Source organism: Myodes glareolus, chromosome 10 (assembly GCF_982192425.1).
Source record: "Myodes glareolus chromosome 10, mMyoGla1.1, whole genome shotgun sequence".
NCBI lineage: Eukaryota > Metazoa > Chordata > Mammalia > Rodentia > Cricetidae > Myodes > Myodes glareolus.
The window spans coordinates 77,614,248-77,640,905 of record NC_142035.1 but is presented as its reverse complement, the minus strand read 5'-3'; the positions used below and the strand labels follow the sequence as shown (position 1 = coordinate 77,640,905).

At 39.8% G+C, this 26,658-nt stretch overlaps 1 pseudogene; it reads left to right on the top strand.

Moving 5' to 3' along the window:
- The first annotated feature begins 20,758 nt into the window (after positions 1-20,758).
- LOC125406525 (eukaryotic translation initiation factor 4E pseudogene) lies at positions 20,759-21,640 on the top strand (annotated as a pseudogene).
- Positions 21,641-26,658: the final 5,018 nt, after the last annotated feature.

The following is a 26,658-nucleotide window of genomic DNA, read 5'->3' as shown; positions in this document are numbered from 1 at the left end:
CCTAGCAGGCTCTTTACTGGTTAAGCCATCGCCTCAGGCTCTTCTTTCTGTGTTCATGAGCCACGCAGATGTTAAACTCACCAGGGCCTAGATTCCCTGTCACCCACTTGTGTTGGAACAAGCCAAAGAACAGAAAAGCAGGAAACGCATGCTACTTCTCCAAATGCCCTCAACCTGTCATAGGATGTCACCACAAGTAGCCTTTCCACATAGAAAGGCAGTTGCGAGGTATGTTTTCCTCAACTGTGCTCAAACTACCTTGGGTGAAAAATTAGGCATTTATCTATCTTGTTTTTAATTCTCAAGTTAGGGTTCCTGTGACCGTGATAAACACCATGGCCAAAAGCAACTTGAGGAGGAAAGGGTTGGTATCAGTTTCCTTGAGGGTAGTCAGGGAAGGAACCTTGAGGCAGGAACTGAAGCAGAGACTGTGGAGGAGGGCTGCTTACCAGCTTGCTAGTCATGACTTGCTCAGATTGCTTTGTTATACTGTCCAAGACAACCTGTCCATGGTAGCACCATCCATAGTGAGCTGAGCCTTCCCACGGTGGTCATCAAACAAGAAAATAGCCTACAGGCTAATCCTAAGGAAGCGTTTTCTCAATTGAGGTTCCTTCTTTCCAGATCACCCTTAGTTTCTATCAAGTTGACATAAAAACTAACCAGCATGCAACCCATCTCAGATTGACATTGAATAAAAAGAAAATGATAAGGAAAATAAAATACTATTTGCATGTCACAGCAATTTTAAAATGTTACAGAGATTTTCAAATGTTTGCTCACCATTTTTGAACTTCTCTTGTGATCTTTAGTAATGTATCTTTCATTATAAACAGATCACAGAACCAATCACACAGGACTACAGACTCCAATGAGGACAACTGTGCAAATCAATAGTCCATCTGATTCCAGACATTTACTGGGCAACCACTATGCCTACACCAGTATTAAGGCCCTGATAATATTCAGAGAGAACTGGCTTAAATTTTTTTTTAACCTCAAGTTTAACTATAGAGATTAGGAGCACAAAACCTCCCACATCTACCTTCCCTCCTCATACCAAATCTCTATGTCTTCATCACCTATTTTTCCAAAATAAGCCTGATTCATCCATTTCTCCTCATTCTCACTATAATACCCCAGTCACACCTGGTTAACCTCATACTGGGATTGCTGCAATGCCTGCCTCTGAGCATCTCCAGCCTCCTCCCCAGACTCCATCTCTACCCTATCAAGCAGAGTTAATATCTTAAAACAGAAAATTCATCAAGTGTTTAACCAAATGGCTACCCACATTGCTGAGAATACAACACCTTGCATGACCAGTCTCATTTCAAACCATTCATCCTTCCTATAGCCATGTAGTTCTTCCTCGGGTTCCTTTGGGCCATCAAGCCTGTTCCAATTTTAGGGTATCTAACAGCTGTTAGCTCAGCCAGGAGAACTGTGAGTCTTAATGTAACTGTAACATCCTGAATTGGACTCTTCCTTTCCACCCAAAACCTTTATTTCACCTCACCGAGATTTCTGTCATCACTTGGCTTACTGCCCATGAGCGGAAACCTGCCATGCCATTAGCATTTGACAAACATTTACTCTCTGTAAGGAAAACTCTGTAAGGAAATTCAGGAGTCTGTATTTGGTTGCTTCTTAATGATATGAAAAAGTAACTAATTTTCTCAAAAGAAAAGAGTCCAAGTAAAAAAAAAATATTGAGGATTTCTTTGCTGACTTACTTGAGATTTAATTATGTGAAAAATCTTGATTAAAAAAAAGAAGAAGGGAAAATATTATTGTGCACAATGGTGTTAATGAGTGAGCTCTTATTGTTTGCCCCTATCTCCTTCCTACGGTTTTATTAATGAGCCAACTATCTCGTATGCAATAATGTATTACAATGAGTTCCATTTGGTTGCAGGTCAAGATAAAATAGCACAGTGTAATTTAAACAAAATGATGTTTGCTTGGTGAATGGCAGACTCATTTAACACTAGCTTCTCTCTTATGCACTTTATCTGTGCACTCACCAGCCTCCCTCCCTCCCTCCCCTATCCTGGGAGGAGGCAGACAAGCTCAGCAATCTAATTTGGCCTCTGAGCAAAACAGGAACCAAGGTGGCCTCTCAAATGGCCATGTATCACAAAGGCCAGCCACCTTGCCTGGCAGTCTTTGAACACTAGTGGGAATTTGACAGCCACCTGTGAATTTCTGAAAAGCCAGGCAGGTATTCACCACCTGGTTACTTCTCAGAAGCAGCTCTGTGGCCCAGGACACAAAACTAATCCCAGAGAGGTAGCATCTCCCTTCAACAGACAGCCTTCAAAGGGTGGGTAGTGCCTTACGCCCACCTGTGTTAACCGTCAGCTACCCACAAGGGTACAGTGGTGGGAATGCCCCTGTTATCTATGGTTTTCATCTCTGTGGTAGAGAGGTGCTGCTTTAGTGGGCTGCAAAGGTGGGTTTCTGGGGTGGCTTTGCTTGTGGCGACAACACTTCCCCATCACACAATGAGCATGTGCCATCTGCAGAGCAGAAAGGCACCTGACCGGAGAGCAGGACAAGGCAGAGAATTTGTACAGGCATCGTCAGTGAAGCATGTGCTCAAACCCATTCAGCTTGCTCCAAAAGAATACTGAATTCAAGTTCTAGAAAATACAAGAAATGCCTATTTATTTACCAGTTCTCTCGGCTATAAAAAATACATACTCTGAGTCAATGAGCCAAACTAATATAGCTCCAAGTCACCACTAGGTCCTCAAAGTATTGCACTGAACAGTTGGATCTGGGCCAAAATGTGACTATCTGTGATGTGTAATCATTTGTTCATTTATTTTTCTTCCCAAATCTCATTTTAAGGTCATTTTGGAGATGTGGTAAATACCCAGTCATACTATTTTCTTAATACTGTCTACATTCATCAATTATCGTTTTTAAATGGGGAGACTTTGCTCCCTATTTGGAACAGAAGAGGACATGGGCGGAACTTTTGAACCCCTTACTGTATCTCTCCTTCCTTTGTGAAGCCACCGAGCCGTTTGTTTGATATGCAGCATATTAGAGCTTAATTACAGAAGCATGTAACGCGATCACTTCGGGTGCCATCTGTGTGAAACTCCTTGTCATTCTTGCAAATTGAGGACAACTAAATAAGATGTAGTAGGCTCATTTAGACTCACAAATACACAGGCCATTATGTGTGTGGAAACACTTTTAAAAATTAAATGCTATGACCGGCAGTCCGTGCTGTCCCTGACATACAAGGGCCCCCACATGCCCTGCTTGTTTATGAACCCAGAGCATCTTAAGTCCAACACCCAAGCCCTCATCCTCAACTTGCATGCGCTCTTTGTTTGGCCCTCAGTTAAAGCCCTCCTGAGTTCTGTGCACCTGCACAAGAGCCACCAGGTGTTCAGCTGTTTAAATGCAAAACAACAACCAACACGTATTTGTATGTGGGACATACTTGGTAGATTGAGAGAAGCAGAAGCCGACTCTACAGACAAAACCCCCAGCCAGAGCAGGAGAAATGAAATAAAGTTGACTGAAAACAAATGCTGCGTGTTTTCCCCTGAGAAAGGTCAACAAATCCAATTTCAGAAAAACAAAAAAGGCAACACAGCTTACCGATATTTGAAAACAAGTTGGATTCACTACAAAAACCTAAATATCTACACACCACAGATATGTAAAGTTTGTGTATATGTGCATGCATGGATATGCTGCAGGATCAGGAACCATTAGTCAGTGCATCAAAACAGGAGACAACAACATCAAAATATGTAAGGAAAGGCACAGAACAGTCTCAAAGAACTAAAGCCTCTTCAGGAACCAGTTGCTGGTCACTTCCCAAACACTCTTAAGGGATTTAGGAAATCATGTTTGCAAAGACATTTGATACTGTGATTTTTACAAAGTCCTTATTTGTGTATGATTCAAATCCTTTGCAGGGCTTCTCATCCTCAGGAAAAAGACAGGGAAGATGAGAATAATTAGTGAGTTTTTCCTGTCTGGTTGTTAGACACCCTAATTACGTCAAGCACCATTACCGCCATTTTCACAAAAGTCATCCTTTGAAAACACTTTTCAATCTAAACGAAAATTGATGCTAATTTCTTTCCAAGAATATAGCCAGTATTAACACAATTTGGAGAGCCATTGGATTTACTTTTTAAATCTTAACAGGGATGTCAATATTATAAGAGCACACAGTAGAGATAATCTGCCCCATCCGAAGTGGAACCAACCAGAAGCTCTTCAGGATGACTACACACTTTGGCAGACATAGAAAGTGCTATAATTATATATCATGTACCATAACTTTTACTACTGGCTTGCCATTATTTTGGTACTAAAATACCATCCTATATTCCTTCATGCAAAATTTCCTTACATTAGAATTATAGTGCTGGGCCTTTTATTCTTCCCTCTTTTGTGCTGGAGAGAATTACTTTTTCTGATTGTTATCTCAATAAATCAACATGTTGGTGAAGCTTGTGAACACATTTTTCATTAGTTTCTTTGTCATAAATTCAATGGATTAATAAATCATGACATTATTTGTTTCTAACATAAACTATAACAAAGGAAGCAGGCCCTAGGTACATATTAGTTGAATGAATAGTTATGTGTTTCATCCTTGTGGCAACCACCTGGGGGCTACAGGCTAAGGAAGTTGATGATCAGAAACAGTGCTCAAGAGACAGTCTTCACTCAAGATGGAAATGAATGTGATTTGGTTGACCCCTGCTTTGGGGTATGGGACAAAGTGTATATAACAAACATTATAAGATAAAATCAAATGCAAATGGCAAATGTTGCAAAACTATATGAACAGTTCACGGATGATAAAGCTATACCTGGCTGAGAGAATCAGAAAGGCTGCATGAACGATGTGACCCCTGGGATGCATCTTAAAGGATGACTCGAAACTCACTGGGCAGAAATGAATAGCAGCCATCCAGACAGAAACAACTATAAGAACAAATACCTGCAGGCAGAAGGAAATGCACAGGAGTCAAGGGTAGTCAGTTTGCTTGTGTCCTGGGCACATGAGAAAACATTCTGAAGAGCTACATGGAGACAACCTTAGGAAGTCGAGTCAATGAGTAGCAGATGGCAATTTTGAATTAAGATAGGAACATGAAAAGTAACAGAAAACTAATGCATACAACAAATTGGAATTGTGAAAATAAAGGCAAAGAATTAGAAAGTAAGCATGCAATGGGAAATAAGTAGAGGTGAAGAGGTGAACAATAGCAGAGGAAGTGCAGAGGAGAGGTTAGAAGCAAAAAGTAATGGAGGTGCTGGGAAGATGGCACAGCAGGTCAGAGTCATGCTCTGTAAGTGTGAGACCTGAGTTCGAATCCCCAGCACCCATGTGAAAAATGTCAGGCATGGCTGAATACTCCCAGAAGCTAAGAACTGGAAGGGAAGGAGGTAAGTGGATCCTGATAACTCCATAGCCAGCCTACCTAGTAAATAGCTAGCTTCTGGTTCAATGAGGGACCCTGTCCTCATGGTGGTAATGTAGACAGCTACAAAGAAAGATGCCCTGGCCTCCAATCATATGCGCATGGGCTTGTATGTTGTATAGTACACACATCAACACAGGCACACACACACACACACACACATTCTATAGAGGCAAAATGAACAGATTTGGCTAACCAATGTGGCACGTAGACAGAAGAAATGTCAGAAAAAGAAAGAACTGTGTTGGTTTAGGGTAGTAAACACATGGGGAGAGACTTGGAACCAGGCCTGTTCAGACAGGCACAAGCCTAGAACCTCTCTCTCTCTCTTCACTGCCGCATACTGTAAAACTCACCTATGATTGACACGTCACCCTGGAAGCTTCCTCCAACAGGGCAGGACTGTCCAAGGCTCTCCTCTATCCCACTCCATTTCCTGCTGCACATTTTTAGCATAGTAAACATAAGCCCCAAACTTCAAGAGTCATGTGCTCAACATTATGAAGGGCAGATCCTGAATTGGCCTTCCCACTTCTAGTAGTCCAGTCCTGGTGCAGCACTAGCAGAGAAGAATGTTTTCTTTGTACTTTCCTTTTTCAAAAAGTGAATTGAAAAATGATGTAAAACTCAAAATCCTAAAATAGCCGACAAATTGTAATTAAAAATGTAGAATAGAAGGCAGGGTGGTGGTTGTGTCCACCTTTAATCCCAGAACTCAGGAGGCAGAGGCAGGTAGATTTCTCAGTTTAAGGCCAGCCTGGTCTCCAGAGTAAGTTCTAGGACAACCTAGGCTATACAGAGAGAACCTATGTTGAAAAACCAAAAATTAAAAAAAAAATGTAGAATAAAAAAAATCGAGACAATTTCCAGAAAAACCGAGCAAACAGAAATATAAAGAATAGGTGAGTGAGTGCATAGCACAGAGCATCATTCCAGGAAGTCGAAGTTACAGGGCAGGTCCCTGGAATGTGAAGGAGAGAGTGTCCCAAACTGACTGAAAGATACACAAGCCCCAAAAATCTGCTGAGAGTCCAATATGAAGCATGGAAAGAGGCCAATGATGAAATATTCACCACGTTTTCAAAATCCTGGCGATTTCCAGACAGAAGAAAACAAAGACTTTCACCACCCAACACAGCACACCCCTCCATCTCACCTCACCCTACTGTAGGGGTGCTCCTCGACTAGACACCAGAGCATCTCCCAGAGTACACACACATATGTGCACACAATAGGACAAAAAGAAACCATGAATTTGACAGAGAGCAAGCTGGGGTACATGAGAGGGTCTAGAGAGAGGAGCAGGAAGGATTAATGATGTGACATTACAATCTCAAAGAAATACTTATTTTTATAAATAAAGATCTCTCATGGTTTCCACTGCATTTCAAGTATGAGGAAAATAAAGTAGCACGATGTCTCAATGAGTAAAGGCATTTGCCTCAGAACCTTAAGACATAAATTTATACCCTACCCTTGAAAGCTGCATGGTGGAAGAAGATAACCAATTCCCACAGGTTGTCCTCTGATCTTTACTTGCATACACACACACACACACACACACACACACTACACATATTTTATTATAATAGCAATAATAGTTAATAATAAATTAGACTTTAACCTTGTCTCTTAAGTGACAACTCCCATGTGCATTACTATTCGTGAGCTAATGCACAGAGCATCCTGCTTTCGACGGCTAACATGGAATCGTCTTCTTCTGACCTACATCTTTAAGCCTTTTCTTTCCACTTCTAGTTTCCTTCAGGGAGCAGTTTACACTCTTGGGGGGCAGAACACTGTTGATACCTATTCCGTAACTTATGAATTCTCCCTAAGTGGGATTACTTTTACTTTTATCTAGGTTATATGTATGTGCATGCTTGTCTGGACACCGTGCCCACAAAAGTCAGAAGAAGGCCCTGGGTTCCCTGGAACTGGAGTTGCAGTCAGCTGTAAGCAGCCACACAGGTGCGAGCAATCAAAGGCAGGCCCTCCACAAGAGCAGCCAGTGCGCTTGCCCCTTGAGTCATCTCTCCAACTTCAAAGTGAGAACTTTAATATGAGAAGTCAGAAGACAGATTCAAAAGAAAAGCTGAGAAATAAGTGAAGTTCTCCAAGAGGTCACGGTGAAGGAAAGAAGGGGCATGCTGGACATGAGACAACTGTATCCACCAGGTGCTCCATGATTTGCACTGACCATTCTAGGAAGAAGCACACTACCTGAGCCTTGGATGTAAAAGGAGCTCAATAAATATCTAGCCAGAATTTGTGACATAGACTCCAAATTTTTATGCTAATAAGCTATACTTTCAGGTTATGCAATAGAAACTTATAAAATAGGTACTAATTGCACACCTATTTCACTCTTGATCTTTTTCATGCGAAGGTGGATAAACTATACAAAGTCAGGCTGAGTTCACATTTCTAATACTGTAGTCTGAATGTGCACCTCACTTTCTAACAGGAGCAGATAACAAAAGAGACATGACAGAACACATAGTGACAAAGATTAGATGAGAAGAAGGGGTACACTTTAAGTAGGATTGGCAGGGAATCGATCTTCAAAAGCACCCAAGGTCACATGATGACCAGAGGAGACCAGGAGAAGGGAGGATGGCACGAAGGGGCTAAGGTAGAAGTAAAACTGAGTGTTTGGGAAGAGTTACAAACCATCTAGAACACAGTGAAAATGAAGAAAATAGTACAAGATTGGAGAGGCAGCTGTGAGCCTTCAAATTGGAAAGGCTGGTTCAGCCACAGCAGGGGGTAGGATCTCTCACCTACACTGCAGAAATACCTTTTCTAGAATATTCTCAGACCATTTTATAGGACCACCGAGATGGCTCAATGGTGAGACACTTGCCGTCACGCCTGACAACCTGAGTTGATCTTCAGGCCCCACGTAGTAGAGAGAAGTGACTCCAAAAAGTTGTCCGCTGACCTCCATTCACCTGACGCTCCCCACACAACACAAAGTAAACAAATAAATGCAATATATCCTTCCATATCGTTTCCCATGCCACTGTACTCACCGTCAACTTCTAAGAAACGAAATAATTTTTTCTTTAACTGCATTTTCCCATTTTCATTCCATCATATAGTTTGCACATAAGAAGATGTTCCTTTTCAATGTGAAGACTCGACCGTATCTCATTTGTGGAGGAAAAAGTATCCCTGACAAGGGAGTTCAAGAACTTCCGTATCAGGAATGAACCATTTTGCATCCTATGCTTTGCCAACCAAGCTGGACACTGGAACTACAAAGTAAGATCACTGTGTGTCATTGCTCTTCAAGGCCAGGACTGACCTGCTGCCTCTTAGTTCATTTCAATTGAGTGTGTGCTGCAACTATTCCCTTCTTTCAGGACACTTCAAAATGCTTTACCTTCTTCCTTCTCAGCTTGATGTCTCTCTCCTCCTGCCCTCCTTGGCTTTACCCTTTACTCACCATAGTTCTGTTATTACTGCCTCATCCAGGTAGGGTAAAGACAGCTTTGTTGCTTAAGACTCACAAGCCCATGCAAAACACCGTTGCGATCAGGACAAGGAATTGCTATAAGGCAATTATGGAGCAGCAGCTGCTGGGTAGGGAGAGAGAAATGCTACAGCAGAGACAAAGCAATTCAGTCCAAAGGACTGGGAGAACTCATTTCTGATGGCCCCTTAGACATGCTGCACAACTGTGCCCAACAAGAGCAGAGATCAAAACATGACATAGACTGACATATCTGAAGTTTACGCCACAGATACATCCACCTGGCACCTGTCCCACCTAGGTAAACAATGAAATATGCTACTGAAATGTGTTGTAAATACTGTGTTTAAACACTGTGCTTCTTTTACAAAACTGAGTCCATAAAGGGGGATTATCTTTAAGATGGTAATACAGCACACAGCCTTCAATATAGACCTGACCTGTATTTCTAATCTTCCAGTTAGTCACCCCATTCATCCTCTTTAAAATTAACATATAAAATAACAGGATATATATATATATATATATATATATATATATGGTTTTTATTGACTTATATTGAGCTTTACATTTTTCTCTGCTCCCCTCCTTTTCTCTCCCCTCCCCTTTACCAAGGTCCCCATGCTCCCAATTTACTCAAAAGATCTTGCTTTTTTCTACTTCCCATGTAGATTAGATCCATGTATGTCCCTCTTAGAGTCCTCATTGTAGTCTAGGTTCTCTGGAATTGTGGTTTGTAGGCTAGTTTTCTTTGATTTATGTTTAAAAGCCACTTATGAGTGTGTACATATGATAATTGTTTTTCTTGGTCTAGGTTACCTCACTCAAAATGATGTTTTCTAGATCCACCCATTTGCCTGCAAATTTCAAGATATCATTACTTTTTTCTATGGTGTAGTACTCCATTGTGTAAATGTACCACATTTTTCTTACTAGTCTTTGGTCGAGGGGCATTTAGATTGTTTCCAGGTTCTGGCTATGACAAACAATGCTGCTATAAACATAGTTGAGCACATGTCCTTGTGCAATGGTTGAGCATCCTTTGGGTATATACCCAAAAGTGGTATTGCTGGGTCTTGAGGAAGGTTGTTTCCTAATTTTTTGAGAAATCACCATACTGATATCCAGAAGGGCTGTACCAGCTTGCACCCCCACCAGCAATGCAGAAGTGTTCCCTTTACCCCACATTCTCTCCAGCATAAATTGTCATCAGTGTTTTGATCTTGGCCATTTTTACAGGTATAATATGGAATCTCAGAGTTGTTTTGATTTGCATCTCTCTGATGACTAAGGATGTTGAGGATTTCCTTAAGTGTATTTTAGCCATCTTATATTCCTCTGTTGAGAGTTTTCTAGGTATGTTCTCCATTTTTTATTGGATAATTTGTTCTTTTGATGACAAATTTCTTGAGTACTTTGCATATTTTGGAGATCAGCCCTCTGTCTGATGTGGGGTTACAGGTTTCCTTTTGATGTCTTCATACATAGTTGTATCCTTCTCTCCACGTTCTGCTCTCCCATATCCCTATTACCCATCCCCATTTCTTACCCTTCCATCCCAAGCATCCCCATTCTACTTTGATGTCACATATGTTTATTGTCCTCCCCACACTCCTCCCTTAGAACCTCTTTTTTCTACTTTAATGAACCTCTTTCTAGTTTCCTGATATCAACTCACACTCACTCCCATGTGAATATATTGAAAATTATGTAAAAATATGTAAACAGGTCAAAATTAAAAACTAGAATCCACACAAGAGGAAACATGATCTTTGTCTGAATTTGGGTTACTGAACACAGTATTTTCCAGTTGAGTCCATTTTCCTACAAAATCTTTAAATTCATTTCCCTTTATTGATGAATAAAATTCCGTTGTATTTATGTGAAATATTTTTATTATCTGTTGATGGACAGCTAGGTTGATTCCATATCTTTTCTATAGTAAGTACCTCATAGGCTAGAATCCCAGACTGGATAAGAAAGGGCAAAAGGAGAAAGTCGGCTGAGCAGCAGCTGTCCTCTTTTCCTGCTCCTAGCAATGGCATCATTTGTCACTATGTCTTTTGCATACTTTCAAATATTACAGCCTCCCACTTTGGTGTGGAAAGTTCTTCTGTATATGTGTTGTTTTTATTGGTTAATGAATAAATAAGTTACTCTTATAGAATATAGTCAGGCTGGAAAAGATACACAGAGACAGTAGACAGAGTCAGGGAGAAGCCAGGTAGCCACCCACACCAGATGAATGCATCAGAACTTTGCAGGTAAGCCACAGCCATGTGGTCATACACGGATTAATAGAAACGGGTTGATTTAAGACATAAGAGTTAGCCAGAAATATGCTGAAGCGATTGACCAAACAGTAATGCAAATAGTTTCTATGTGATTATAGCAGTCTAAGTGTCTGGGAATGAACAAGCAGCCTCCAACACCACCACTTCACTGACTTAAAACCTCCTACTGACTCAAGACCAATAGACATAGTTGTACAAGTATCTCCATGGTAGTATATCTTTTGGATATTTTGCCCAAGAATAGTTTATCTAGATCATAGACAGTTCTATTTTCAGTTGTTTGAGTAGCCTCCACACTGATTTCCAAGGTGTTACACTAGGTTAGAACCATCAATAGTAAATAAAGATTTATTTCCTCACACACACACCAATCTTCGTTGTATTCAGTTCCTATATGGCAGCCATTCTGCCTAGAATGGGATAGAATCTCAAGGTAGTTTTAATTTGCATTCAAACCTATGATGTCTAAGAATAAGGGAAAAACACTAAAAGTATATAATGACCATTCATATTTCTGCTTTTAAAAATTGGTTAGCACACAAAGACATTACTAAGAAAGAAAATTATAGACAAATCTCACTCATGAACATTGATGCAAAAATACTCTATAAAATACTGGCAAACCGAATCCAAGAACACATCAGAAAAATCATCCACCATGATCAAGTTGGCTTCAACCCAGAGATGCAGGAATGTTTCAACATACAAAAATCTGTCAATGTAATCCACCATATAATCAAGATTAAAAAAATGATCATCTTATTAGATGATGAAAAAGCCTTTGAAAAATACAACAGCTCTTCATGATAAAGGTCTTGGAGAAAGCAGGGACACAAGGAACATACCTAAACATAACAAAGGCAATATATAGCAAGCCCACAGCCAACATTAAACTAAATGGAGAGAAACTCAATGCGATCCCACTCAAATCAGGAGCAAGACAAAGTTGTCCACTTTCTCCATATATATTCAATAGAGTTCTTGAGGTTCTGGCTAGATCAATTAAAAAAGGATATCAAGAAAATACAAATAGGAAAAGAAGAAGTGAAACTCTCCCTATTTGCTGATGATATAATAGTTTACATAGACAACCCCAAAAATTCTACAAAGGAACCTCTACAACTCATAAACACCTTCAGTAATGTAGCAGTACACAAGATTAAGTCAAAAAATCAGTAGCCCTCCTGTACACAAATGATAAATGGACTGAGAAAGAAATCAGAGAAACAACACCCTTCACAAGAACCACAAATAGCATAAAATATCCAGAGTAACTCTAACCAAACAAGTGGAAGACCTCTATGACAAGAACATTAAATCTTTGAAGAAAGAAATTTAAAAAGACACCAGAAAATGGAAAGATCTTCATGTTCTTGGGCAGGTAGAATTAACATAGTAAAAATGGCAATCTTACCAAAAGCAATCTACAGATTCAATGCAATGCCCATTAAAATACCAGAAAAATTCTTCACACACCTTGAAAGAACAATATTCAACTTCATACGGACAAATAAAAATCCCAGGATAGCCAAAATAATCCTATACAATAAAGAAACTTCTGGAGGTATCACCATCCCTGACTTCAAACTTTACTACAGAGCTACAGTACTGAAAACAACCTGGTATTGGCATAAAAACATATAAGGGGACAAATGGAACCAAACTGAAGCCTAGATATCAATAAATACACCTACAAACACATGATTTTTGACAAAGAAGTGAAAAATATAAAATGGAAAAAAGAAAGCATATTCAACAAATGGTGCTGGCGTAACTGGATATCAACATGTAGAAGAAAGAAAATAGGTCCATATCTACTGCAATGCGCAAAACTCAAGTGCAAATGGATCAAACACTTCAATATAAAGCCAACCACACTGAACTTCAAAGAAGAGAAAGTGGGAAGTATACTTGAACATTGGCACAGGCGACCAATTCCTAAATATAACCCCAGTAGCACAGACACTGAGAGAAACAACTAATAAATGGGACCTCTTAAAACTGAAAAGCTTCTGTAAAGCAAAGGTCATGATCAACAAGACAAAACAACAGCCTACAGAATGGGAAACGATCTTCACCAACCCCACATCAGACAGAGGGCTGATCTCCAAAATATACAAAGAACTTAAGAAATTGGTCATCAAAAAAACAAATAATCTAATAAAGTAATGGGGTACAGACCTAAACAGAGAACTCTCAACAGAGGAATCTAAAATGGCAGAAAGACACTTACGGAAATGCTCAACATCCTTACTCATCAGAGAAATGCAAATCAAAACAACTCTGAGATTCCATCTTACAGAAAGGGGTCAACATCTAGAATATATAAAGCACAGCAAGAATTAAACACGTGAGCTGTGTCAGCTCAGCGATATTCCTGACCAGCAAGGGGCACCGACTTCTAGCAGACAGCCATCGGAGGGGTGAGTTTGCTTCTGGCCGGCGACAGCAGCCCAGCGAGGAAGAGCTCAGGCTTTCCCTGACCCCCTAGACTCACAGGGCACCCTGCAGTGGTGGCTCTGCCCTGCTAAGCTCTCCCGCCTGCCATTCCAGCTTCCATCCAGGAACACCTTCCTATATTTCTCCCTTCCCCCTGGGGCCATAAAATTTCCCCAGCTCAACTGCCTTGCACACTGGGCCTGGGCTGTAGGTACAACCTGGAAGGAGGGAGTGCCTATGTTTCAATAGCCTGCCTGAGGAAAGGTAGGCCTTCTGTCAGTGAAGTCCCTGCCCAACAAGGGAACCTGACCCGGTACCAAAAGATCCAATAGAGAGCATTTGAAGGAAGAGATGGGCAGACACCAAGGCAAGACCTCCTCCAACAATCTGAAAAACAACAAGAAAACACCAGATCCCAACAACCCTACAATAGAAGGACTTGAACAACTTAATCCAGGAGAAGTGGGAAAAAGTGCCATTATGAAAGCATTAGAGTCCCTTAAACAGGATATGAATAACTCCCTTAAAGAACTGGATGAGAAGTATAACAAAAAATTTGAAGAAATGAGTAAAGAAATGGATGAGAAGTATAACAAAAAGTTTGAAGAAATGAGTAAATCCGTGAATGATACCCTGGGAAACCAAGAAAAAACAATCAAACAGGTAAAGGAAACAGTTCAAGAATTGAAAACTGAAATGGAGGCAATGAAGAAAACACAAACCGAGAACCGGCTGGATATGGAAAACCTAGGTAAACGAATGGAGACTACAGAATCAAGCATAACCAATAGAATACAAGAGAAAGAAGAACGAATCTCAGATTCTGAAGATACCATAGAGAAAATAAACGCTCTGAAAAAAGAAAACGGCAAATCCAACAAATTCTCTTCACAAAACATTCAAGAAATCTGGGACACAATAAAAAAAAAACCAAATCTGAGAATAATAGGGATTGAAGAAGGAGAAGAATTGCAGATCAAAGGCCCAGAAAATATATTCAACAAAATTATAGAAGAAAATTTTCCCAACCTAAAGAATGACATTCCTATGAAGGTTCAAGAAGCATACAGAACACCGAATAAACTGGATCAAAAAAAAAATCCCCTCGCCATATAATAATCAAAACACAAAACATACAGATTAAAGAAAGAATATTAAGAGCGCAAAGGAAAAAGGTCAAGTAACTTATAAAGGTAAACCTATCAGGCTTACACCGGACTTCTCTATGGAAACCATGAAAGCCAGAAGATCCTGTATAGAGGTACTGCAGAAACTAAGAGACCATGGATGCAAACCTAGATGACTATACCCAGCCAAGCTATCGTTCACTATCAACGGAGAAAACAAAATATTGCAGGATAAAAATAAATTTAAACAATTCGTAGCCACAAATCCAGCCTTACAGAAAGTAATAGAAGGAAAATCGCAACCCGAGGAATCCAACATTGCCAACACTGCCTACAATAACCCAGACATCTAGTGACCCTTCACAACCACAACTCAAAGAAGAGAAATACACAAACTCTACTACACACACACACACAAAAAATAATAACTGGAATCAACAACCACTGGTCATTAATATCACTTAATATTAATGGACTCAACTCACCTATAAAAAGGCACAGACTAAGAGATTGGACACGAAAACAGGATCCAACATTCTGCTGTTTACAAGAAAAACACCTCAACCACAAAGATAGACATCTACTCAGAGTAAAGGGTGGGGAAAAGGTTTTCCAAGCAAATGGACCTAAAAAACAAGTGGGTATGGCCATTCTAATATCTAACAAAATTGACTTCAAACTAAAATCAATCAGAAGAGATGGAGATGGACATTTCATACTCATAACAGGAACAATTCATCAGGAGGAAGTCTCAATCCTGAATATCTATGCCCCAAATATAAAAGCACCCACTTATGTAAAAGAAAAACTCTTAGAACTCAAGGCAGTCATCAAACCACACACACTAATAGTAGGAGACTTCAACACACCTCTCTCACCAATGGACAGGTCAATCAGACAGAAACTCAACAGAGAAATAAGAGAATTACTAGAGGTAATGAATCAAATGGACTTAACAGATATCTATAGAACATTCCACCCAAAAAGGAAAGAATATACCTTCTTCTCTGCAGCTCATGGAACCTTCTTGAAAATTGACCACATACTCAGTAACAAAGCAAACTTCCACAGATACAAAAAAATATTAGTAACCACCTGTGTCTTGTCAGATCACCATGGAATAAAGTTAGAATTCAATAACAATTCGAACACCAGAAAACCTACAAACGCGTGGAAGTTGAACAGTCAGCTACTGAATCATCCCTGGGTCAAGGAAGAAATAAAGAAAGAAATTAAAGTCTTCCTTGAATTTAATGAAAATAAAGACACAACATACTCAAACCTATGGGACACAATGAAAGCAGTGCTAAGAGAAAAGTTCATAGCACTGAGCGCCCAATTAAAGAAAACGGAGTAAGCACACATTGGAGACTTAAGAGCACACCTGAAAGCTCTGGAAAAAAAGAAGCAGACTCACCCAGGAGGAGTAGAAGACTGGAAATAATCAAACTGAGGGCTGCAATCAACAAAATAGAAACACAGAAAACAATCCAAAGAATCAACGAAACAAAAAGTTGGTTCTTGGAGAAAATCAACAAGATCGACAGACCCCTAGCCAAACTAATCAAACGGCAGAGAGAGAACACTCAAATTAATAAGATCAGAAATGAAAAGGGGGACATAACAACAGACACACAAGAAATTCAGAGAATCATTAGATCTTACTACGAAAGTTTATATGCCACAAAGTTGGAAAATGTACAAGAAATGAATTGGTTTTTAGATAAATACCATTTACCAAAGTTAAATCAAGGCCAGGTGACCAATCTAAATAGACCTGTTAGTCACGAAGAATTAGAAGCTGTTATCAAAAACCTCCCGACCAAAAAAAGCCCAGGGCCAGATGATTTCAATGCAGAATTCTACCAGAACTTCCAAGAAAAGCTGATACCTATACTCCTTAAGGTATTTCACAATATAGAAACAGAAGAGTCATTGCCAAACACTTTTTATGAAGCTACAGTTACCCTGATACCAAAACCACATAAAGACACAACCAAGAAAGAGAATTACAGGCCAATCTCACTCATGAACATCGACGCAAAAATTCTCAACAAAATCCTGGCAAACCGAATCCAAGAACACATTAGAAAAATTATCCATTATGATCAAGTAGGCTTCATCCCAGAGATGCAGGGATGGTTCAACATACGCAAATCTATCAATGTAATCCATCATATGAATAAACTGAAAGAAAAAAACCATATGATCATTTCATTGGATGCTGAAAAAGCATTTGACAAAATTCAACATCCCTTTATGATAAAGGTGTTGAAGAGATTGGGGATACAAGGATCATACCTAAATATAATAAAAGCTATTTACAGCAAGCCGACAGCTAACATCAAACTGAATGGAGAGAAACTCAAATCCTTTCCATTGAAATCAGGAACACGACAAGGCTGTCCACTCTCCCCATACTTCTTCAATATAGTGCTTGAAGTTCTAGCAATAGCAATACGACAACATAAGGGGATCGAGGGGACTCGAATTGGAAAGGATGAAGTTAAACTCTCGTTATTTGCAGACGATATGATAGTATACATGAGCGACCCCAAAAACTCTACCAAAGAACTCCTACAGCTGATAAACACCTTTAGTAACGTGGCAGGATACAAGATCAACTCCAAAAAATCAGTTGCCCTCCTATACACAAAGGATAAAGAAGCAGGGAGGGAAATCAGAGAAACTTCACCTTTCACGATAGCCACAAATAGCATAAAATATCTTGGGATAACTCTGACCAAGGAAGTGAAAGACCTATTTGACAAGAACTTTAAGTCTTTGAAGAAAGAAATTAAGGAGGATACCAGAAAATGGAAAGATCTCCCCTGCTCTTGGATTGGGAGGATCAACATAGTAGAAATGGCAATTCTACCAAAAGCAATCTATGGATTCAATGCAATCCCCATCAAAATCCCATCAAACTTCTTCACAGACCATGAGAGAATAATAATCAATTTTATATGGAAAAACAAAAAACCCAGGATAGCCAAAACAATCTTATACAACAAAGGAACTTCTGGAGGCATTACCATCCCTGACTTCAAACTCTATTACAGAGCTACAGTATTGAAAACAGCATGGTGTTGGCATAAGAACAGAGAAATCGATTAACCCACAAACCTATGAACACCTAATTTTTGACAAGGGAGCTAAAGGTATACAATGAAAGAAGGAAAGCATCTTTAACAAATGGTGCTGGCATAACTGGATGTCAACCTGTAGAAGAATGAAAGTAGATCTACATCTATCATCATGCACAAAAATCAAGTCCAAATGGATTAAAGACCTCAACATTAATCTGACCACTTTTAACCAGATAGAAGAGAAAGTGGGAAGTAGTCTACAAGACATAGGCACAGGAGACCACTTCCTAGGTAGAACCCCAGTAGCACAGACAATAAGAGAATCAATGAATAAATGGGACCTCCTGAAACTGAGAAGCTTCTGTAAAGCAAAAGACACCGTCAGTAAGACAAAAGAGCTACCTTCGGACTGGGAAAAGATCTTCACCAACCCCTCATCAGACAAAGGCCTGATCTCCAAAATATACAAAGAATTCAAGAAACTAGACACTAAAACTCTAATTAACCCAATTAAAAAATGGGGTGCCGATCTGAACTAAGAATTCTCAACAGAAGAACTTCGAATGGCCAAAAGACACTTAAGGTCATGCTCAACATCCTTAGCGATCAGGGAAATGCAAATCAAAACAACTATGAGATACCATTTTACACCGGTCAGACTAACTAAAGTCAAAAACATCAATGATAGCCTATGCTGGAGAGGATGTGGAGAAAGGGGAACTCTCATCCATTGTTGGTGGGAATGCAAACTTGTGCAGCCACTATGGAAATCAGTGGGGCGGTTTCTCAGGAATCTGGGAGTCAACCTCCCTCAAGACCCAGCAATTCCACTCTTGGGAATATACCCAAGAAATGCCCTATCATACTACAAAAGCATTTGTTCAACTATGTTCATAGCAGCACTATTTGTAATAGCCAGAATCTGGAAACAACCTAGGTGCCCCTCAATAGAAGAATGGTTAAAAAAGGTGTGGAACATATACACATTAGAGTTTTACTCAGTGGTAAAAACAATGACATCTTGAATTTTGCATGCAAATGGATGGACATAGAAAACGCTTTACTGAGTGAGGTAACCCAGATCCAAAAAGAGGAATATGGTATGTACTCACTCATATGTGGATTTTAGCCATAATTAAAGGTCTTTGAGCCTATTATTCTTGATCCTAGAAAAGCTAAATAAGAAGGTGAACCTGAAGAAAATCATGTAGTTATCCTCCTGGAGATTGGAAGTAGACAAGAGTGCCAGGCAACCTCGGGTGCATGGGGGTGGGGTGGGGGGATTGTCGGAAGGGGAGAGGGTTAGAGAGAAGGCAGTAGGGGAGGAATGGGGAAAGCTTGGGGGATTGGGATGGGGGGAGGAAGGATGGCTATGGGACCAGCGAAGTATATATCTCAACTAAGGGAGTCATTTTAGGGTTTTCAAGAGACTTGATTATAAAGGGGAATCCCAGGTCCAAGGAGAGATCCCCAGATTGTTCTCTGGACAGAGGAGAGGGTGCCTAAACCGGCCTTGGCCCATAACCATACTGATGAATATTTTGCATATCACCATAGAACCTTCATCTGGCGATGGATGGAGATAGAGACAGAGACCCACATTGGAACACTGGACTTAACTCCCTAGGTCCAAACGAGAAGCAGAAAAAAGAGAACGTGAGCAAAGAAGGCAAGACCAGAGGGAACCTTCATCCGACGATGGATGGCGATACAGACGGAGACCCACATTGGAGCACCGGACTGAGAGCCCCCAAAGGTCCAAATGAGGAGCAGAAGGAGGAAGAACATGAAAAAGGAAATCAGGACTGCAAGGGATACGATCACCCACTGATACGAGGGGACGGATCTAATGAGAGTTCACCAAGGCAAGTTGGACTGGGACTGAACGAGCACATGATCCAACCAGATTCTCTGAATGTGGCCGGATTCTCTGAATGTGGCTGGCCCGGAGTCTTTCTGAAAAGCCATTGACAATGACACTGGGACTTGTTTCCTCTGCATATACTGGATTTTTTGGGATCCAGTCTGTTTGGATACTCACCTTCCTGGACCTGGAGGGAGGGGGGAGGAACTTGAACTACCCACAGGGCAGGAAACCCTGAATGCTCTTAGGGATGGAGAGGGAGGAGGAGAGGAAGTGGGGGGAGTGGGAGGGTGTTGGGAGGGGGGCGGAAATGGAAACTTTTATAATTTAATAAACTTTGAAAAAAATAAATAAATAAACTTTTATAAAAAAAAAATTAAACACGTGAATACTGGGTGTTCTTTAAAAAGCCAGTTTGCCACACATCCCTGTCTTTTCCATGTGGGATGTAGATCACGTTCCATGTGTTGTTTTAACTCACTGAAATGCTGGTCCTGGTAGTGGGGCTTTGCTCTCCTTTCCCATTTCAAACTCAAGCATGTTTGCCCAAGTTACCTTGTGTAGACATGGGCTGTCCCCGAATTCTATGACAAAACTCTCCATGACAGCAAGGGTGGCTTACTCCATGATGCCAACCAGGAAGCAGAGAAGGGGATATTGAAGCTCAGTTGGCTTTTCCCTTTTATTCAGTAGGGGACTCCAGCCATTGGGATAGTGCTGCTCACATTCAGGATTTGCACTCCATGTTTCTTACTTCAGTCATGCTGACAACTGAAATTAACCACCATAGGAAGCTAGGGAATTGTCACCACCAAAAAGACAACATTTGAGTTTGGTCATGAATCAGTGGGAGGTTTAGAGTCAGACAAGCAGGAGGACATTAGAGTTGGAATAGCATGCTTTCTCTTTATAGTTCAGAGAATGACCTATAGTCATATCTTCAGTTATGAATGAGTGAGGTTATTAAGTACACAGCACGGATCAGATCGATCTAAGATGGCGACTGTGGAACCAGAAACCACCCCTACTACTAATCCCCCACCTGCGGAAGAGGAGAAAACAGAATTCAGTCAGGAGGTTGCTAACCCAGAGCACTATATCAAACACCCTCTCCAGAACAGGTGGGCACTCTGGTTTTTTAAAAATGATAAAAGCAAAACTTGGCAGGCAAACCTTCGATTGATCTCTAAGTTTGATACTGTTGAAGACTTTTGGGCTCTATACAACCATATCCAGTTGTCTAGTAATTTAATGGCTGGCTGTGACTACTCACTTTTTAAGGTGGGAAGATGAGAAGAACAAACAGGGTGGTCGATGGCTAATTACACTGAACAAGCAGCAGAGACGAAGTGACCTTGATTGCTTTTGGCTAGAGATACTGCTGTGCCTTATTGGAGAATCTTTTGATGACTACAGCGATGATGTATGTGGAGCTGTTGTCAATGTTAGAGCTAAAGGTGATAAGAAAGCAATATGGACTATTGAGTGTGAAAACAGAGACGCAGTCACACACATAGGGAGGGTATACAAGGAAAGGTTAGGACTTCCTCCAAAGATAGTAATTGGTTATCAGTCCCATGCAGACAGGGCTACAAAGAGCAGCTCCACCACTAAAAATAGGTTTGTTGTTTAAGAAGACACCTGAGTGTTCTCACAGGAGACTGCGTCACGCAATCGAGATTGGGAGCTAAACCAAAGCCTCATCTAAGCAGAGTGGACTGCACTGAAGTTTGATTCCATCTAAATGTTGCTAAGATATAAGAGAAGTCTCATTCGCCTTTGTCTTGTACCTCTGTGTTCATTTCTTCCCTTCCTCCCCCCGATTTTTGCTAGTGTGTCCACTATCCCAATCAAAGAATTACAGTATATGCCACCCCAGAATCCACAGGTGTGTTCCTGGCCCACACTGTAACAGCTGGGTAGAATTATCATGATACACACATTTATTTGCCTTTCCACAGTATTCGAAAAAGAACTTGCATTTCTGTTACCTTAGCAGGAAAAGATCTGTTTCTGCTGCACTCCGTGCAGGAGCATGTTTTGCTGGTGAGAGTCTGCGTGCAGTTTTCTAGCAACCTCATGTCCTTCCACAGCATTCTCCTTGCTGGCCTCTTGTTGATGGCTGCTAGAGTTTAATTTATTTGCTTCCCTCCTTGATAACATTACTGATTCTGATTTCAGTTTTTCATTTGTTTTGCTTTTGTTTTTTTCTTCATGTAACATTGGTGAAGGATCCAGGAATATGACAGAAACGTGGAATAAACATTAAATTTGTGCATTCTTTGGTAATTTTTTGTTTTTTTTTTTGTAACTACAAAGCTTTGCTACAAATTTATGCATTTCATTCAAATCAGTGATATATGTCTGTGTGATCCCTAAACATAATTGTGGACTATAAAAATGTAACATCATAATTACATTCCTAACTAGAATTAGTATGTCTGCTTTTGTATCTTTATGCTGTACTTTAACACTTTGTATTACTTAGGTTCTTTTTCTCTGGTTACAAATGGCTCAAGTAGAAAAGTGGTCCCATTCATATTAAGACAGTGTACAAAACTGTAAATAAAATGTGTACAGTGACTTGTCTTTTAAAAAAAAAAGTACACAGTACACAGCACTCCAAATAAGAGAGAAAACAGCTAATGGTATAGAGATGACAAACCACATCAAACCATGCTCTTGGGACTTCCAGCAGAAGTTAACTATGGGGACTACTTAGAAGCACTCACCTAGAGTTCCCAACAGAGACAGTCCTGAGCAGAGCAATGTCACCTCTGGTGGGCCTCCCAAGACAACAAAAGGCAACCACCAAATTGGGCACTCAGCCTCCAGCAGAGACCAAGGAAGGTGAGGCAGTTAAAGTTTCCAACTAAGCTTTCTCTCTATGGCTTAGCATCTCATAGTGAATCCCCAGTTTCTCTTTCCCACTGCAGGCATTTTATATTGTAGAATGAGCAATAATAATCTCTATTGAAAAGGATTTACCTTTCACCTGTTTTCAAGGACACGGTATTTTTATTCTTGGACTGTTTTGTCTTCTTCCAGGACTGTGATTATTTCGGGAGTCTGGGCGATCAGGAAATAAGCAAGCAGCCTCCTACTACAAATTGGTACCTAATGTGGTTGACTAAATCTATGTAAAACCTGATAATGATTAAAAAGTAATTCTAGACACACACACACACAAATATCCAGAGTTAAACACAACTTAATGCCATGGCTCCTTTAAATGAGGTCTTACTGATTCAGTGATAGCAGAAAAACACACAAGCAAATGTGGTTTTGAAACAGCAGCTTCCTGGGCTGTGCTGCCAGCATGAACTCTGACTCTTTCTGAAGGTCCAGTTTTAGAGCATTTAAATGAGATTTGTGGGCAGCATGCTGCAAGTTCCTGGTGGCATCATGGGAGAACTGGTTGTCAGAATTGAGGTGGTAAGGACAGCTCCCACCTGGCAGTCTCAAAGGCAGTGAACAGACTTCCACCATGTTGGACTGGGCAAAGCAAGAAGGCAGGCCATATTTGCTCTAGCAATGCCATAGTTTAGGTTTTTAAAAAGTGCTTAGCATTTTAAGAAGCAGTTCTGGTCAGAAAAAAATTATAAATACACAATAAAGACAAATTTGGATGGAAAAGACCTCTAAATGAGTCACAGTGTTGGAAAAAATGTACATAGGCTTGGGAGAGGGAAGAAAAAGAATATAGATAGCTATAAAAAAAAGAGGTAAAGTCTTTAAAGAGACAGAGTACAGACAGTCATAGATTTTAAAAATTTAAGAAAGAATAAGCCACATTAAGATGGAATATACATAGAGAGTCTGGATTATGTATACTATTGTGTTTTCTTTGAATTTTTTGGCTGCAGACATTTGATACTGGAGGCTACTAAGCCAAGCCAACATATATACTTTAAAGGTATCTTGATTCCAAAATATGGGTCTAAGGATTTGTTGCTTTGGAAAAGAGGTTCTTCTTTTGTTTCCACAGAAAATGAGAACCCATGGATTTCTTCTAGACTTAAAGCAGTTTGATAGAACAAGATCCCCTGAAAGGTCACCATGAACACCCTCCAAAAGTACTTTGACCAATAAAAAGCAGGAAGCAGTTTTGAGAGAACTATGCCCAAATTCCCTAAATGATTATTTATAAATGTTTGTTTACATTTAAAGAGGGATATGATATAAACATGAATTCACATTGCTATGAATCCTGGTTTATTGGTACAAATCTAAGATCAATTTTGTGATATATATATATATATACAATATATATATGTATTGTGTTTGTCCATTTCATTAAAAAAATTAATGGATAATTAAGAAATATAGGTTAATAGATAATTATCTATAATAGCCAAGCTTATAGTCATATTAGTTAGGTTTTCTAGATATATAGAGATATATTTCAGTTAGATAGATTTTCCTCAAACATTTCAGAGACCTTCAGAATATGGCATTTAAAATGTTTTAAGAGATCAAGACTTTTCATGACAATGAGACACATTTGCTTCTGGTAGCACCAATAGATTCAAGAGAAAAATGGGCTCTATATGGAGTTTGCTAGTCATTTGGGCAAGAAACTACTCTTGCCTGGACTGCTTGATGGTATACTGTATGAACTGGACATGCAGGACCCACAGAGAAATGACTGCTGAACTTGCCTAAAGGTGAGACTATCCTTCAGGGTTCCTGTTTCATGAAAGAGTCTGCCAGACATTCTGCAGGACACAGTGGAAAGTGACTGACAAACTTCCAATATAGGTGGAATTGCCTTTGAAATTTCCTGCTTGGTGAAAAAGTCTCCTAGATACTATGGACCTGGAGGCTGAAGATGGATGCCCCAGTGTTGCAAAAGAACTTTGGTTGACTATCCAGGCATCAAGATGTCTCTGTCAATTCTAGAGCTTTGGAAGTTGCTTACAATGCATTTCCTTTTTACTTAGGTAATATATCCTTCTGTGGTCTTCAATGGAGTTGAAGAATTGATAGCTACAGTTTTCTTTAGTTATGATAAAAGATAAAGTATATATAAATATTGTAACTATAATTCTTGCTTGCTAACTCTTTTGTTATATGTAATTTTGCTGTTAAACTTTAAACCTTCCTTTTTAAACAAAAAAGGGGAAATGATGTTGGAGGTCCTTCTGTCTATGTGTTGCTTTTATTGGTTAGTGAAATAAGAAACTGCTTGGTCTAATAGGGCAGAGTAGAGTTAGGCAGAAAAAAACCAAGCTGAATGCTGGGAGGAAGAAAGTGGAATGAGGAGAAGCCATGGAGTGGCCACCAGAGACAGACATATTGGAATCTTGCCAGTAGGCCCTGAGCCTCATGGTAAAATATAAATTAATGAAGATGGGTTAAATTAATATGTAAGAGTTAGTCAATAAGAAGATAGAGCTAACGGGCCAAGCAGTGATTTAAATAACAATACAGTTTCTGTGTGGTTATTTCAGGGCTGAGCAGTTTGGAAAAAACTACAAAAACTTTCCCTTCTATAAAAAGGGAAAGCCAGCTGAGCTCTGACATCCCCTTCTCTGCTTCCTGGTTGGCATCATGGAGGAAGCCACCTCTGTTTTCATGCCTTCCACACTATCACAGAATGCGTTTCTCTGAACTATGAAACAAAATAAGCCTTAAATTATTGTTGGGTATTGACAAAAGCAAAATTAATTGATTATTGATTGATAAGCTCCCCAGGCAAAAATACATTCAACTTGCTCTGCTCCACTACCCCTTGGTACAACTTGATTATGGCACAGGTCACTATATGCTGTGGTACCACTAAATAAAAACATGACTATGGTGTGCATAATTTTATGCTTTCTGGTAGCCTCATTTAAAAAGTAAAAAGAATATGATAAATTTAAATAATATATTTCATTTAGCCAGGTAATCTACGTCACTCAAACACATAATGCAAAAGTGATTTAATATTTTTGCATTAACTTATCAAGTGCCAATGTATATCTTCAATGAAGCATATTTTAAATTAAGACTCAACATTGTCATCAAAAATAATATTAGTACATACATAATTATTAATCCAACATTTTGATTTCCAAAATGTACAGCTGAAAAAGCAGATTCACATTCCAACATTGTTCCAAATCTACTTGAAAGCTTTCTGATAAGTGAGTTAAATATGTTCTAGTTTTATACTGAAATAAAAATCAAATAACGAAACTCATCTCCTTGGTCACAGTGGCTGCATCTCTTTTCCACACACTAGGATGCAGCTAATGACTGGTACACTGGGCACTGAAGCTCTGCCAAAATTGTCCGTGCATGTATCTCTCATCCTCACTAAAAGGCTCAAAAATGCTTAGATCTTCCTCACTGCCGATTGTAAATAAGGCTGGAGTCATAAATGGAGAAAGCTTGTTGAGTCAATGAAAATAAATATGCAAATCACGTGAATCTTCTGAAAGATGAAACTGAGAGAATTCTTTTGTGCAGTCTATAAACAGCATTTTTATGAATATAAACACACACAACTCCTCACTCATCCCCAAGCACAACTGCAGTGTGACTCACAAGAACCAGGATATAGAAACAACCTAAATGTTCAGCTGATGAATAGAATGGTCTATGTATAGAATGTAATTCTAATCAGCCTTTGAAAAGAGCAAATCCTTCCATATGTGGCAACGTGAATGAATCTGAAAAATATTATAAGTCAAATACATGAGTCTCTTAAGGGCAGATATTGCATCTCCACTTCCATGGGGTGTCTCTAATAGTCTAGCTCAGAAGAGAAAGCAGCTACTGTCAGAAGCCGTGGAGATAAGTGAATGTGGTTTCAGCAGCATGTGGGCAAGTCCTAGAGATCTGCCACAATATTGTGTACAGTTTGTAACACTGAACTGTGTGCCCAAGCGCTTAGGACGCTGACTCTC